The sequence below is a fragment of the Cajanus cajan genome, chromosome 3 (genome assembly GCF_000230855.2).
Source record: "Cajanus cajan strain Asha chromosome 3, NIPB_CcT2T_4, whole genome shotgun sequence".
Lineage (NCBI taxonomy): Eukaryota > Viridiplantae > Streptophyta > Magnoliopsida > Fabales > Fabaceae > Cajanus > Cajanus cajan.
The window spans coordinates 43095278-43103166 of NC_138519.1; the positions used below are offsets into that span (position 1 = coordinate 43095278).

Genomic DNA, 7889 nt, shown 5'->3' on the forward strand with positions numbered 1-7889 from the left:
TTAAGCACGAATTAAAAAGAATTTATCTTCAAGAGACTATTTTTATAATTCTCGATCATTTCAAGCCTCAATACTAAGAACCAAGTGCTAGCCACAAAACCAGCTAATTTTTCAACCTTTTGTTCTGAGACTTCAAGATTCAATTCATCACATTCAGTGTTTTCAAAGACGAAAAATTTCATTAAAAATATTTACTTTTCAAACACAAATTCAAGCTGGGATTAACTGAATATGTATATATGCATGATTTTTTTTTTTTTTTTATTATTTTTTTTTTTTTACTTTGCATGAATGAATGAAATGCGTACATCCTCCTAACCCCAAACTTAAAGATTTGCTTGTCCCGAAGCAAAGAGCTAATGAATGCATGATAGATTATTTTGACAAAATTATAAAATGCATGAATATGCAACCAACCCACAACAGAAAGGAATGCTTGTCCCTAAGCATCAGAGTAAAATAAGGAATAAGAAAGATCTCACTGTGGTGGAAAATCATCTGGATACCGTTGAATGTGCCATTGATACATTTGATCAACCATGTAATTATAATGTTGCTGGCGTTCATCCATTTGTTTCAGCCGGTTATCCATTGATTGAATAGCTGCCAGGATAGCAGCATTGTCCACCTCAGGTCCAGGATGTAGAGGGGGTTGTTCAGGAGCTGCTTCCTCATCTGCAGGAGCCGCTTCCTCAGCTGCTGGAGGTAGGTCCTCTAATGGCTCCAGTGGAAACTGCCGTGTAGCCCGGTTCTTCACGGTGTATGTTGGATTTGGTAACTGGTGGTGCACTCCCGACTGGGTTACTACAAAGTAGTATTTATCATCTTCATCTTTCGCAATGCAGTTCATAGAAGAGCAGGTAGCAAAATTAATAGTACGGCTTCCAGGGAGTGGTTCTAACTGGTCCAGCCAAGCGTGATAGCCAAGGTGTTTGGCTATAGTGGTAATGAGGCCGCCATTCACAATCGCACCGTGGCTGGTATTGGAAATACTCTGGAACTGTCGTGCCAAATGACTGCCAGAATCAATAGGCTCCTCTCTGTTTTCCATCATAGCCCATAAAAGTAAAAGGTCGCTCAAACGAACCTTTCCTTCAGAATCACCTCGGGCCAAAACAGTAGAGGCAATAAAGCGGTGCATAATACGGATGGCGGGATGGCGGAAAGCAGAGGAATTACATTTTCCAGCGACCCAATTACTTGTACCTGTCAAACTATACCAAAAAGAACCAGGGTTGAAAGAACTTGGGGTTCTCGTGCTCCCTCCAGTGGGAAATCCAAAAATATTATTGAACTGAGCCAGGGTTAATTCGTGTTCTTGGTTAAACATACGGAAAGAAATCAAACCTTCAGAACAATTTGGCCCAGATAATATTTTCGTGTGGAGAGAGCTCAAGAACTCAAGAACTAGTCGAGGATAAACAACATCATTATGCATGGTAGCAAAGGTTGTCCACCCAATGTTAGTTAACATGAAATTGATATCAGCACGTAAACCCAACTTACGAATAAATGGGAAGTCGAGATAACTGGTAGGATGGATAGTGCGGAAGCGTAATACCTCGTTCCGCTCACGCTGTTCATCGTTCCGATAGAACCTCGGAGGAAGGTGCGGAATTTCACTTGCTTCTTCCTCGTAACTGTGGGTATCGGAAGCGGTGGAGGACGAACCAACGGTACGGGTGCGCTTGGGAGCCATGGATGAACGGAAGGAGTGAATGTGGGAGGAAGAGGGAAGAAGAGGAAGAAGAAGTGAGAAGCTAGGGTTTGGGAGAGAAGAAAAGAGAGAATGGGCAGAGTTCGTAAGTTTGAGAGAAGTGAGAATGTAAAAGGAGGGGGAAAAATATATAAGGGAAAGGGGAATTTCAAAAATCACGGGTTGTATCTGTTGAGCGTCAGCAGGGAATCACGGGCGTGATTGGAAATCACGGGCGTGATTGGAAATCACGGCCGTGATTCTCTTTGTGAGTTTTCAAAAATTCAAATAGAGGAGATCACGCCCGTGATTCTCTCTGGGGTTTTCCAAAAATTTTCCAGAGAAGATCACGCCCGTGATTTATAATCACGGTCGTGATTCTCTCTGGGGTTTTCCAAAAATTTTCCAGAGAAGATCACGCCCGTGATTTATAATCACGGTCGTCATTCTCTCTGGGGTTTTCCAAAAATTTTCCAGAGAAGATCACGCCCGTGATTTAGAATCACGGTCGTGATTCTCTCTGGAACTCTGAAATTTTATTTTATTATTATTATTATTATTATTTTTTTATTTTTTATTTTTTAAAGAAACTTGAGTAGGTTCCTGAAGAACCATAGAGTATAATTTTTCTAAGTGTTCCCCATGGAAATATAACTTCAATCTCTGTGCATTGACCTTGAATATGTCGCCTTTATCGTTTCTGATTTCTACAGCTCCATAGGGATATACTTTTTGAACTGTAAAAGGCCCTGACCATCTTGACTTCAATTTTCCATGAAACAATCTGAGTCTGGAATTAAATAATAGCACCGAGTCCCCTTGCTTGAATTCTCTTCTATGTATATGCTTGTCATGCCACCTCTTTGTTCTTTCTTTGTAAATCTTAGCATTTTCATATGAGTCTAATCTGATTTCATCAAGCTCATTGAGTTCCAATTTCCTTTTTTCTCCAGCATCCTTTAGGTCATAGTTGAAGTATTTTATTGCCCACAAAGCCTTGTGTTCTAGCTCTACAGGAAGATGGCAAGATTTGCCATAAATCAGCCTAAATGGAGACATGCCAATAGGTGTTTTGTAAGCAGTCCTGTAGGCCCAAAGAGCTTCATCTAATCTTAAAGACCAGTCCTTTCTTGTTGTAGATACAGTCTTCTCAAGGATCTTTTTGATTTCTCTGTTGGATATTTCTACCTGTCCACTTGTTTGAGGGTGATAAGGTGTACCAACCTTGTGAGTGACTCCATACTTTTTTAAGAGAGATTCAAACTTTCTTTCAATAAAATGTGAGCCTCCATCACTGATCACAGCTCTTGGGACCCCAAATCTTGGAAATATAATTCTTTTGAAGAGTTTAATGACAGTATTTGAATCACTCGTTTGAGCGGGAATCGCTTCTACCCACTTGGACACATAATCAACTGCAACTAATATGAACTTGTAACCTTTAGAACTTGGGAATGGTCCCATGTAATCTACTCCCCATACATCAAAAATTTCTACTTCTAAAATCCCATTTAATGGCATTTCATGTTTCCTGGATATATTCCCTGATCTTTGGCATTGGTCACAAGAATTTACCATCTTCCAGGTATCCTTAAATAAGTTTGGCCAGTAAAAACCAGATTGTAGAATTTTAGCTGCAGTTTTTGACGTACTAGCATGCCCTCCATATGCGGAAGAATGACATGAGTGAATGATGTGAGGAGCTGCTTCTTCTGAGATACACCTTCTGTAGATACCATCTCTACACCTCTTATATAGGTAAGGTTCATCCCAAATAAAGCTGTTAAGGTCACTAAAGAATTTCTTCTTTTGTTGATAATTAAAGTCTTCAGGAAGGACTCCACATGCTAAGTAATTCGCATAATCTGCATACCAGGGACTGTTTTTCACAACAACTGCTAAAAGCTTTTCGTCTGGGAAGCTGTCATTAATAGGGAGTTCCTCCTTTGTTGCTTGGTCTTGTGGAAGTCGAGAGAGATGATTAGCTACTACATTTTCTACTCCCTTTCTGTCCACAATCTCTAAATCAAATTCTTGTAAAAGGAGAATCCATCTGAGGAGCCTAGGTTTAGCATCCTTTTTATTAAAAAGATACTTTAGGGCAGAGTGATCTGTGTAAACAATAACCTTAGACCCCACAAGATAAGATCTGAACTTTTCAAAAGCATAGACGACTGCTAACAATTCTTTTTCTGTTGTTGCATAATTGGCTTGGGCTTCATCAAGAGTCTTGCTGGCATAGTATATAGCATGAACCTTCTTGTCCTTTCTTTGTCCCAATACAGCTCCTATAGCATAGTCACTTGCATCACACATGATTTCAAAAGGAAGGCTCCAGTCAGGAGTTTGCAGAATAGGAGCTGTAGTGAGAGCTTCTTTCAACCTGTAGAATGCATTCTTACAAGAAACATCAAAGTTAAAAGGTACCTCTTTCACAAGTAGATTAGATAATGGTTTAGAGATTTTTGAAAAATCTTTAATAAACCTTCGGTAGAAACCGGCATGCCCTAAGAAACTTCTAACACCTTTAACATCAATTGGAAGAGGCAATTTATCAATTACTTCTATTTTTGCTCTATCTACCTCAATTCCTCTCCCAGATATTAGGTGTCCTAAGACAATTCCTTCTTGTACCATAAAATGACATTTTTCCCAATTTAAGACTAAATTCACTTCAGAGCAACGCTGCAATACTTTAGTTAGATTTAATAGACAGTCATCAAAGGAAATACCATAAACTGAAAAGTCATCCATGAAAACTTCCATCTCTTTTTCTAATAAATCACTAAAGATTGTAGTCATACATCTTTGAAAGGTAGCAGGTGCATTACATAGGCCAAAAGGCATTCTCCTATAAGCAAAAGTACCATAGGGACATGTAAAAGTAGTTTTCTCTTGGTCTAATGGATGAATAGGAATTTGATGAAAACCGGAGTATCCGTCCAAATAACAAAAGTATGAATGCATTGCTAACCTTTCAAGCATTTGATCAATAAAAGGTAAGGGAAAGTGATCCTTTCTAGTGGCATTATTTAATTTTCTATAATCAACACACATACGCCACCCAGTCACAGTTCTTGTGGGAATTAATTCATTATTATCATTTTTAACTACTGTCATCCCACCTTTCTTAGGAACCACATGAACTGGACTTACCCAAGGACTATCAGATATAGCATAAATTACCTTAGCATCCAATAATTTCAAAATTTCTTTCTTTACCTCTTCTTTCATCTTGGGATTTAGTTTTCTTTGAGCTTCAACAGAAGGTTTGGATCCTTCCTCCAAGAAGATGCGATGCATACAAAATGAAGAACTAATTCCCTTTATATCAGCCATAGTATATCCAATAACTTTTCTAAATTTTCTCAACTCATTGAGAAGTTTTTCAGTTTCTTTTTCATTTAAAGCTGAATTTACTATGACTGGATAAGTGGAATTAGCCCCCAAAAACTCATACCTTAAAGATGAAGGAAGTGGTTTAAGTTCTAACTTTGGAGAGTTTTCTTCTTGCCAATCTGTTGAAGACTCAAGAAGACTTTCTACTAGAGGATCTTTTTCTTTACACGGGGGACTTGAATCGATCAAGCAAGCATAATTAGGTTGAATCCCCTCAAGATCTATGTGCTTTCCTCCAACTAGAAAATTCTCCAAGGGATCCCTCAAAATAGATCTCATGACTTCTTCCTCCATGTCTTTAGGCAATATATCAACCCTGCAGCAAATATTTTCAAGAGAAGGTTGTCTAACAGATTTAGCAATATTAAATTCCATTGTTTCATCATTAATGGATAAGGACAATTTTCCATGTTTGACATCTACTATCACGCCTGCTGTAGCCAAAAATGGTCTACCTAGTATGATTGGTATTTGTTTGTCCTCTTCCATTTCTAAAACAACAAAATCTCCCGGAATTAAAAATTTACCTATCTTAACTGGAACATCTTCTAAAATTCCTATGGGATATTTTATAGATCTATCTGCTAACTGGATTGACATTGCTGTAGGCTTTAATTCTCCCATATCTAATTTCTTGCAAATTGATAAAGGCATTAAACTGATACTTGCCCCAAGGTCACATAAGGCTTTTTCAAACCTTAGATTTCCAATGAGACAAGGTATAGAGAAACTACCAGGATCCTTAAGTTTTTTGGGCAAATTATGATGGATCAATGTAATAGTCTCTCTATCATCCAATTTCCTTCGGTTAGCTAAAAGATCCTTAAGAAATTTAGCATATGTAGGCATCTGTTGTAGAGCTTCTACAAATGGAATGTTTACATACACTTGTTTGATCATATTTAAAAAATTTTCAAATTGTCTATCAAGTTTAGTCCTTGCTAACCTTTGAGGAAAAGGAATTGGAGGGTGATAAACAGTTTGAGGCTTTGATGAAGATACTTTTTCTTTTTCTAATCTCTCTTTTTCAGGTTTTTCAACCATAGGAGAAGCGTCTTCATCAATCTCAATATTATCATTTTGATTAGACACAGGTCTGTCTAATTTCTTCCCACTCCTTAAAGTAACAGCATTAACATTTTCAGCTGGGTTTGCAACTGTTTTACCTGGGAACTTACCTGGAGAATTGTTTGAACTAGGCATCAACTGTGCAATTTGATTTTCCAGCATCTTGTTGTGGAGAGTAATATTCTCAACCTTGACAGCAAGGTTTTGAATAGAATTTGCCATTGAATCATTGGTCTGTTTTTGATTAGTGACAAAATTCTTCATAAGGTTTTCTAATCTTGAAACACTTTGTTGAATTGAGGGTGTCTGTACTGGATTTCCTTCCCCATTAATGAAGTGATTGGACGGACGGAAATTAGGTTGCTGATTGCTAGTTCCTTGAACTGGGTTATTCTTCCAAGAAAAGTTAGGATGATTCTTCCAACCAGGGTTGTATGTGTTGGAATATGGATTACTCTTCTCTCTTCGAGGAGTGTCATAGAAATTATGAGAAGCTGCCACCTGTTCAGTAGTATCTTCTTTTTCTCCAGTAAAAATTGAGGTACAATCTACTGCAGTGTGCCCTTGTTCCCTACAAAGGTCACATACTTGATTTGTAGCCACTGAATTAACCTTAGCTTTTTCCATCTTGTCTAATCTTTGATTAAGAGTATCAAATTTTGCTAAGAGTAACTCAATATTGTTCACTTCATATCGCCCCGGAGTTCCTTTCCTTGCTGTGACTTCTCTTTCACTGTATTGGCTGTGATTTGAGGCTACATTTTCCAAAATAATCATGCAGTCATTAATAGGTTTCCCCATGAAAGATCCTCCAGCTGCTGAGTCTAATATCATGGTGCTTTGTTGGTCCAATCCTTCAAAGAAAAATTGGATGGTAAGCCAACGGTTGAAGCCATGTTGTGGGCATGCTTGAAGATATCCTTTGAACCGCTCCCATGCTTCATAAATAGTCTCTCCAGTGCCTTGTTGGAAATTAGTGATTTTCTTCCTCAATTCTTTAGTTTTAGAAGGAGGAAAGAATTTCTCTAGAAAAGCTCTTTCACATAATTCCCAAGTTGCTATCTTTTCTCTAGGCACTGTTCTTAGCCACACCTTTGCCTTATCTCTCAAGGTGAGTGAGAATAAGCGGAGTCGCATTCCATCAGAAACTTCATCATCAAATTGCTGGGTCTCACAGATTTCCAAGAACCCCTCTAAGTGGTCATTAGGATCTTCTGATGGTAGTCCTCCAAAGGTGTTATGTTTGAGCATATTCACCAGAGAAGCTGGTACAGTAGCTCCAGTTTGCATCTCCCCTCCAGGTATCCCACGAGCTACGGGTGCAGAGTAATCCCGAAGCGGTAAATTATCTCGTTGTGCAGCCATGTCAAATTCTCTAGAAAGGTTTCTTTTCCTTCTCAGGAGAGTTCTTTCAATCTCAGGATCAAGTGGTGTTGGTTTCCCAAGACGTAGAGATCTCTTTTGCATTAACCCTAAGACACTGCAAAAAAAAAGAAAGTGACCCGTGAAATCTGAATTGGAGAAGTAAACACTAAAAAAAAAAAAAATATTTATTTATTTAATTTTTTTTTTTTTTATAAAAAAAATTCTAATTAAAATAATTGTAATTTAAATCAAGAGACGTAGTCCCCGGCAACGGCGCCAAAAACTTGATGTATGGAAAACCGCAAGTGTACGGTTGTCGTCAAGTAATAAATATCGAATCACGGGGACTACGTGTTTGACC

General features: G+C 38.2%; 1 non-coding gene across 1 annotated transcript; it reads left to right on the forward strand.

Annotated features, from left to right (window-relative positions):
• Positions 1–7052: 7052 nt before the first annotated feature.
• LOC145956621 (small nucleolar RNA R71) lies at positions 7053–7159 on the forward strand. Its single transcript, XR_014432860.1, has one exon. It is a non-coding gene; the product is annotated as a small nucleolar RNA R71 (small nucleolar RNA).
• The last annotated feature ends 730 nt before the right edge of the window (positions 7160–7889 follow it).